This window comes from Apodemus sylvaticus, chromosome 2 (genome assembly GCF_947179515.1).
Source record: "Apodemus sylvaticus chromosome 2, mApoSyl1.1, whole genome shotgun sequence".
NCBI lineage: Eukaryota > Metazoa > Chordata > Mammalia > Rodentia > Muridae > Apodemus > Apodemus sylvaticus.
The window spans coordinates 83976754-83986011 of record NC_067473.1 but is presented as its reverse complement, the minus strand read 5'-3'; the positions used below and the strand labels follow the sequence as shown (position 1 = coordinate 83986011).

The 9258-nt window shown below is 39.8% G+C and overlaps 1 protein-coding gene across 1 annotated transcript in view; it reads right to left on the bottom strand.

Annotated features, from left to right (window-relative positions):
* The window catches only part of LOC127678681 (broad substrate specificity ATP-binding cassette transporter ABCG2), a 112868-nt gene that overhangs the window by 98565 nt on the left and 5045 nt on the right, over window positions 1-9258 (bottom strand). The window lies entirely within an intron of this gene.

Sequence of the window (9258 nt, the reverse complement as noted above, 5' to 3'; positions counted from 1 at the left end):
CAGGTTCCTGTTCTGTTTGAGTTCCAATCTTGACTTCCTTCAATAATAAACAGTGGAGTGGAAGTGGAAGACAAATAAACCCTTTCCTCCCCAACTTGTGTTTTGGTCATGGTGTTTCATCACAGCAATAGAAACCCTAACTAAGACTGTCATATTAAATACACTGCTTAGTTTCAAATAATAGTTCCCACTTGCATCTCAATCTGTCCTGTCTCCTTGCACAAGCACAAGAACATGTGACAGTAATTTACAGAATGTCATTTTGTACTTGTTGGCCACTAGCCTCTGCCTCCCTCAGCTTTTGTATCCTGTACTCAGCCTGAATCTCATGCACACATGGTATTGCTGTATGTGCTGTGTGTGTGTGTATGTGTGTATGTGTGTGTGTGTGTGTGTGTGTGTGTGTGTGTTCAATGATTCGACTTAGACCTATATCAGTGTCACTAAGAACCCTTATTTTGAGTTTGTCAAAAGAGTCATCTAGCTTATGGGATGATGTATTGTCACAAAGTGGTATTTTCCACAATATTTTAGAGCGGATTTTTTTGTGCTCTTTTGAGAAAATCTGCCCATTTGTTTTCCCTCTGAGCAAAGGGATTGTTGTCCTGGAATGATTTAGTTTATGAGATGCATTTTTGATGTTTTATTATTAATAAAAATGTCTAATCCTTATCCTGCACTTAGAATGTCGAATACTTTCAAAACACTTGACACCATTCAATGTTCATCCTCCTAATAAGCTAGGCTCAAAGGCATGAATGCCCTGCTTAACAGAAGAGATAATCAAGGTGATGCCCAAGCGAAAACACCTAGGAGGAAGGAGAAAGGGATCAGCAGGCTGAAACTTTTGCTACCTAATTTCTCTGTTCTGCTGATCTCCATGTTGTTTATACCAATCCACGTGCATGTCTCTTCATTAAATATTCTTAGTTTGTTTCCCTTTTAAATAAAAATATTTTTACCTTCGCTTATTTTATGTATAGGAGTGTTTTAGCTGTGTGTGTTATGTGTACCAAGTATGTGCTTACAGCATAAGGAGATCGATCAGAAGAGAACATTGGCTGAATACCCTGAGAGTGGAGTTACAGATTGTAGGAAGCCCTGTAGGAAGAACTGCAACTGCTGTTAGCCACTGATCCATCTCTCCAGTATCCCCCACCCCACTTTCAAGTCTTTCTGTTGTGCCTAGCCTCCTCCTTGTTAGCTGGGACTATAGGCACCATGTGTCCAGCTGCCGTTTCATGTTCGCGGTAAACTGGGGGAGATAGAATTCTATTCATCTGATGTTCTTCACCTTATCCACAGCATCCTTCTTCTCTCAACATGTCCCACCAAGTCAGTGCATTTGCTACCAGTGAAGAACCCACACTATCCTGAGTTTAATCTGCACTAAGTTGATATTCATGGGAATAGAAAAAGAAATCAGTGGAGAAACAATACCAGCAAAGTTTCCTACTTCCAGTCAGTAGGAAAGCGAACACCATTGCTCCTGCTTTGCAGAAAGGAAAACAAGGTCAGAGATTTTTGCTCAGTGGTCCTGGGATAGAGCAGCCAGGGGGGTGGCAGAAGCTGAACCTGTGTCTTGCTCTCTGTCCACCTAAGCAAAGGTCAGTGAGGACTTCATGCTGGTATTATGAACATTTACAGAGTGTCATCATTTCTGTGGGTGTTCCCCTATCATCCCTTAACAAAAACTATTCACTATATTTATTTCCAAAATGTGGATTTTAATGACAAATATAGTACTTGTATGAAATTATCAAAAACTAAAAACATAAATTAAAATATTAAAAATACAAAATATATATTTTATTCCATATTTATATATGTTGCAGAAAATATTAAAAAAGTGAACCCGCCAATTCACCTGCCCCGCCAGGACTCAGCACCATGTCCCATCAGGATCCCACTCTGTGCCGTTCTTGCCCTGCAGACCCACACTCCAGTAACCAATTAAAGCAAAACTTTAAAAGCTTAATTAATCAGTCAGATTTATGTATCAGTCAGCACAGAGCTATTCTCTCCCATGTAGTTCCCACAGCATCTCAGTTGTGTTCCCCCTCCATCATCAGAGGATCCACACTCAAGTAACCAAGTAAAGCAAAACTCTTAAAGCTTAACTAACCAATCAGATTTATTTAGAAAATATTGCAATTTACAAGATGCCAATACAGTAATTTAAGAGCCAACTGATAATGATAAAAGCTTTATCCTAATATTTCTCACCTTATAAAAACTGAGCTATTTTGGCTAGTATATGTCACATAGGTCCACATCTGAATCCATCTTGGTTCCATTCCCTTCTCCTCCTGCTACCTCTGTCCCTCCCCAACTTCTAGCTCCACCTCCCCTTTCCTGGCCAATCACAGGCCTTCCACTACACTAATACGATTGGCCAGAAAAATCCTGCAACAAATATCACTAAAATCTGAATGAGTTTTCCAATCAATAGTATTTTATAATATTGGCTAAGTGATGCTTATGATGACATAATATTGCTGTATACAGGTATAAACATCAAAAGTATCAACACTAAATTTTATAGCTTTTGTAGATTAAAAATCCTGAATTGTCACCTTTACCTTTTGAAATCAAATAGATTTCAAAAGGAAGTAATACAATTGCAGTCTTAGGTCCTCAAGTCAATTTACAATCAAAAGAACATCACAGGGTAATTTACACAAATGAAAATTCCTAACGTAGCTCTAGACAACGTAATTTCATGGCACTGCTGTCCTTGGCCAAAACAGCATTATGCAATTATATAACTCTATTTACTGTTCCTTGGTGTTTAGATATATAGGTCAATTCTGCAAAGTCAGCTAAAACAAATGTGTGGAGGTCAGAAGACAACCAGCGGGAGTTAATTCTCTCCTTTCACAATGTGAAACCTGCTGATCAAACCCAGATCTTCTGCTTGATTGTAAGTGTGCTTATCTACTGACCTATCTTGCTGATTCCATTTATGGAGCATTTAAGTGTCTGTAATAGCAATACACTTAGAGGCAGAAGTTGTGAGGATGTCAAGATGATCATAACTGACTCAAAGACAACTTAAAGGAATCAGTCTCTGAAGATGAACTTTTAGGAATAATTTAACCACTGAATTAAACTAAATTTTTGTTTTCAGTTTTAGCTATGCATACTTGACATTTTCTTAAATAACAAAGTTTACATCTTATATAGCTGAGACCTTACCTCAGATGAATCATTCAGGTAGAAAAGAGGTGGGTAATTCAGTAGAATTCTATGATTCAGAAGTTAAAAAAAAAATTCTAAGTGAAACAAAAGGGTTTTTGTGGTTTCTCTGTTTGCTCATTTGTTTCTTAGAAATAGTAGTTTTGCTGCTAGTGCTATATAAAATAATAATAAAATAATGATAAGCCAGTTATAGTGGCACAAGTCTGTAATCTCAGCACTCAGGAGACTTGAGAAAGGAGAACACATTTGAAGCCAGTCGGGGATGTATACTAAATTCCAGTTCAGCTGGGGCTACTAAGGAGATCTTGTCTTAAAACTTTTTTTGTTACTGTTGTGGTTTTTTGGGGGGGAGAGTGTAAATTTTGCTTATATATCATCTCAGAAAGCATGAGACCCATGGTAAGCTTCATCCAACCTGAACTGTTTGTTATCATCTTGGGCCTGAAGATGCCTTAATTAGCTCTGTGGACTCATTATGACCAAGACCATTTATTAAAAGAAGCATTTAACTGGGACCTTGCTGAACATTTTGGAGCTATTCTATGATCATCATGGCAGGAAGCCTGGTGGCAGAGAGACAGGCATGGTGGCAGAGCAGTACCTGGGAGCTCACATTTGATTTATGAGAGTGACCAAGACCATTTATTAAAAGAAGCATTTAACTGGGACCTTGCTGAACATTTTGGAGCTATTCTATGATCATCATGGCAGGAAGCCTGGTGGCAGAGAGACAGGCATGGTGGCAGAGCAGTACCTGGGAGCTCACATTTGATTTATGAGAGGAGGAGAGCAAGACTGGGCCTAGTGCGGGCTTCGGAACTTCAAAGCTGAAGTCCAGTGATACATCCCTTCCAAAAAGGCCACACCTCCTAATTCTTCCTAAACAGTTCCAACAACTAGAATCTCAGCATTCAAATATATGAACCTATGGGAGCCATTCTCACTCAAACCATCACAATGCCAAAAAGGTCCATTGGACAGGCTGCTAATATTGGACTCTGTCCTAGGGATTCCATTGCTGTGAAGAGACACCATGACCAAAGCAACTCTTATAAAAGACAATTTTAAATTGGGCCTGGCTTACAAATTCAGAGATTCAGTTCATTATTATCACGGTAGGAAGCATGGCAGCATCCAGACAGATATGGTGCTGAAGAAGAAACTGAGAGTTTTACATCTTGATCCAAAAGCAGCCAGGAGAGGACTCCTTCTTGAAGGCAGTTAGAAGGAAGTTCTCTTTCATGCTAGGTAGAGCCTGAGCATAGGAGAAGACCCCCAAAGCCCATCCTGAGAGTCTCACACATTTCCTCCAATATGACCACGCTTACCAACATGCCATTCATTATGGGCCAAGCATATTCAAACCACCACGAACTCCAAGCTTAATTCCAGGATGATTGCTACTCACCAAACAGGATATAGAGGGGTGTTCATTTCTCCCAGGTAAATGTAAGGCTTGGAAAAGAAATGGCACTTGTTCCATATGGTAATTTTAATATTGAAAATACTGGTGAGACTCCTGGAAGAGTTATATAGCTGAGACCTTATCTCAGATGAATAATTCAGATTGAAAAGAGGAAGGTAATTCAGAAGAATTCCCATGATCTAGTGGTTGGCCCCACACCCATGTACATATGACCAGCACTAAGTAGGTTTAGTGGGTAAAAGAAGAGGAAGGAGGAGGAGGAAGAGGAGGCAGAGGAGGAGGAGGAAGAGGAGGAGGAGAAGTTGTTGAAGTTGTTGGGAGGAGAACATGTTGGTGGAGATATGAGGGGTAAATTTGGGAGAGAGGTGAGATTTCATATTTTAATTTATAGATGTACAAAGTCTCAAAATATTTTCATGAAAAAAGAGAGAAAACAAAGAGCAAAATAAAGGTTGTAGACAGAAACAAACGATGAACATACCTGCCAATTCTGTGGAAAGACTGTGGGCCACCAGCTATTTATGTTTCTAGTACCATAGGGCTCTTATATAATAAAACAAAGTAAAAATAAAAATAAAGTAAAAAGTTTAAGCAAAGCTATGTCATTCAAGCAAATGGCAAGTGTTCTCATGCAGTGGGGACCAGGAGAGGGGGAGATAGAGGGAGAAAGGGAGAGGGAGCGAAGAGAGAATATAGCAATATAGCAATGCCACAAATAACTTAAGGGCAAAACAGAAACTTCTGATATTTGCTATTTTCACTAATTACCCATGCCTTTTTGCCCAAGTTTTAAGAGAACTGAAAGGGTTGCCTGTGTTTGTGCCTTAGTGGTAAGTTTCATTTTACTTATTTCTAAAGACATGTCTGTTTTGAAAACCTAAACACTGTACTCACGAGTACAACCATTTGACAGTCTCTTAGTTTAAAATATTAATTCATATATGAATTAAATATCCTCTGGCTGAAATTTAAAAACAAAGTGTATTAGCTACCTTTCTTGCATTATGATAAAATACTTAGCAAAGGGAAACTTTAGGAAGAAAAGGGTTTACTTGTCTCAAAGCTTGAGGGCATATTGCCTTACAGAGAGGACATTCTGGAAGCAGGGGCATTTGGCCACTAATCACACTGCATCGGCACCCAGGACGCAGAACGAAATGGATGCTGGTTCCCAGCTTGCTTTCTCCTTATTCAGCTGGGACCAACCTACAGAAGGATGTCATCTACATTTAGGGTGGGTCTTCTAGAAAGTTCTTTTGTCTCCAAAATTATATAAGATTTTGTCAAGCTAACAACCAGTACTAAACACTACAATATGACTTGGGGAGAATATATTAAAATTTCAATATTTTATTGAACAGGACCAAAACAAATCATGAAATACCATCTTAGTTTTCTTTTATTTGGGACGTTGGTCTTGTTCTGTGTTGTTTAGGTTTGTTTTTTAACTAGTTATTAATTTAAAAGTTATATGTATGTCTATCTGTGAGTTTTTGAGTATAAGGACAGGGAGTGCTACAGAGTCCAGAAAATCAGAAAAAGTTCAGAGTTCCTGGAGTTGAATACAGGCCTGTGGAAGCCAGAAGAGGGCATCCCATTCCCTGGAGTTGTGGTTATGCAGTTACGAATCATCACGTATGCAGATACAGCATGCATCATGGATACTCTGGAAGAGGCATACATGATCTTAATAGATGAGCCATCTCAAAACATAAAAACCCCTTGATTTTTTTCAGGGTATGTGTTGTTGTGGGGGTTTTATTGTTGTCTTTGTTTTGTTTTGTTTTTTGCAGCAGAGTTTTAGCTTAGCTGGCCTGAAATTCAGTTGGTAGCCCAGACTAGTCTTGAGCTCAAGGCAATACTCCTATGTTTCCTTTCCCATTGCTGGGGTTTTAAGTGTGTGTTATGGTGTCCAGCACTTTCTAGTTTATTTTCAAATATTGTCCCTGGAAGTCCATTTATATTCTTCATGTACTCCTACTAGTATACCCCCCACATGATGGTGGGATGGCAGAGGATGGTATATAATAAAGAATATAGAAATAAAAATGACCTAATGGCTACTTAGAGGATGCTGGTAGGTAGTCCATATGCATGAAGGACATTTCAAAGGCACAATACAACCAAGACTTGATTTCATTTGGATTTAAGAAATGAGAATACTTCCCTGGACGCTGTGGAACAAATTTTAATCCCAGCACTCAAGAGGCAGAGGCAGGTGGATCTCTATGAGTTTGAGGCCAGCCTGGTCTAAAAAGTGAGTCCAGGATAGCCAGGGATCTGTTTCACAGAGAAACCCTGTCTCAGAAAAATCAAAACAAGGGGTGGGTGGGGAAGGAGAGAGGAAGAGAGAGAGAGAGAAAGAGAGAGAGACAGAGAGAGACAGAGAGACAGAGAGAGACAGAGAGACAGAGAGAGACACACAGAGAGAAACAGAAAGAGAGAATGAGAATGCTTTGAGTAATTAAAAGATAACATTTTTAACAGAAATATTTAAATAGAAAAATCATTTGGGAATCTTGAGATAACTAAAGCCAGTAGAGCTACACAATCACAAAACTGGCAATCTAAGTTTGATCTCTGGATATCACAAGGTGGCAGGAAGGGAATCCACACCTGAAAGTTGTCTCTGACCTACACAAGTGCCGTGGCAGAAGCCAACACACACACACACACACACACTTCAAAGGGTGTGTCTGAACATAAAGGTTTTAATGTATGTAACATGAAAGACTTATCTAAAACTAAGACAAGTTCAGAAAAATTGCCATAGAAGACAAGAAAAAAAAATGAATGTAACCAAAACTGTAAGACTACTCCAGGCTAGTTTTGAATGCCCTAACTACTTTTCTGAATGCAGCAAATCTCTTATTTGAAATATAGTGCAATTATATCAGGTGGCAACATAAAATGTATAGTAAAAATAGTTAGGGAGATGGAGTAAAGAGGAGAGGGTTTCCCTGCCTTCAAGATGAAAGCCAATTTGTCCACTTTTCCATTTTCATTTTCAGTATTGTAGGAATTAGGACTTTGGAGCTGGATAGACGCCTGAGCCATTGAAGACTAGGCTCTCAAACAGAAACATAAGAAACTGGAGATTTGTATGGAGAGAAGAACATGTGTCCTAGTTTACATGGCAAGGACTCACACATTCTCCCACTCCAACATTAATCGTGCCTCTAACTGGTTGTTTCAGAAGTGTGTGTGTATGTGTGTGTGTGTGTTATGAAGTTGAGGGGAAAATGTGCTGGGGGAGTTCTCAAGGGGCTGGAAGGAGACAATAGAATATGTATATATTCAACATATATTATATACATGTATGAAGAGAAGGAGAATCATTTGCTTGACTCTGGCGCCCTCTGGTGATTAAAGTACAAAACATGTTTATGCAAGTACATTTTCCCCAAAGCATTAGGACATTCACATTCTGATACTGTTTATTCCTAGAGGTGAAACCAACACAAACTATTAACATTCCAAATCAGACCATCTAGCAATCCTCCCAAAGCTCAGCTTTGAATTCCACATCCTTAAACTTTGTTCCTGTCATATGAATCTCATGACCACTGCCATCTTTGTGACTCTCCAGCATGCCTTTTGTCTCAGTTCTCAGTAACTCAGTCCACAGATGGCCTTCCCAACACTCTTCCTGCTTTTGCAACGTTCTCCTAGGTAATGTCTTGGGGTCTGCCACCCCCAAATCTTGTCTTCTTTTCAAGTCACATTAGTGACCCAATTCTAATAACCCTGGACGCCCACAAAAACCTGCACACTACTGCCTCACTGTGCTTCGTCCTATGCAGCCTTCTTTAGCTCCTATGACTGCTGAAAGTCCACAAGCTTTTGCTATATTCACACCCCCGAGAGCACCTAGACTGCCTCTTTCACCTAGGCTGACTCTAGACAAAACCCAAAAACTAACTTCTTTGTTCTTTATTTTCATCCTGAAGCATAATGACTCCTCTGATTTTAAATTCAGGGTCAAGAATCCTAATGTCTCACTGGTATCCAGCTGATACTATATGGCTGCAATCACCAGCTTTTCTCACTGTGGTGTGTGTGTGTGTGTGTGTGTGTGTGTGTGTGTCTGTGTCTGTGTCTGTGTGTGTATGAGAGAGAGAGAGACAGAGAGGCAGAGAGAGACAGAGACAGAGAAAGAGAGAAAGAGAGACAGAGAGACACAGACAGAGAGACACAGACAGAGAGACAGAGAGTCTGTCTCGCTCTGTGACCCAGGCTGGCCTCAATGTCATGATTCTCCTGCCTCAGCCTCCCAGGTGCTGAAAGCACAAGAATGTGCCACCACTTCTGCGCTTATTTTTCTATTTCAATAGTCATCAGATTCATTCATTCATTCATTCATACTCCCAATCATATCCTCCCCACAAATGCATGTGTGTGCCATTCTCCGGTGATAATATTATTTTCTGCTTTACTGAGAAATGGAAGCAAAAGGGACCTTTGAGATTACTGGCAATGCCCACCTACTTTATTCTAATGAGAGGCGCAGTCTACCATTCCGTGTAAAGGCCGGGGCAGCTGCTTTGTACTAAACCCCATCTCTCCCCACGCTCATTGACAGCCCTTTCCTCTTTCTCCTCTGCATCATCTTATAAATATGACGTCACTAG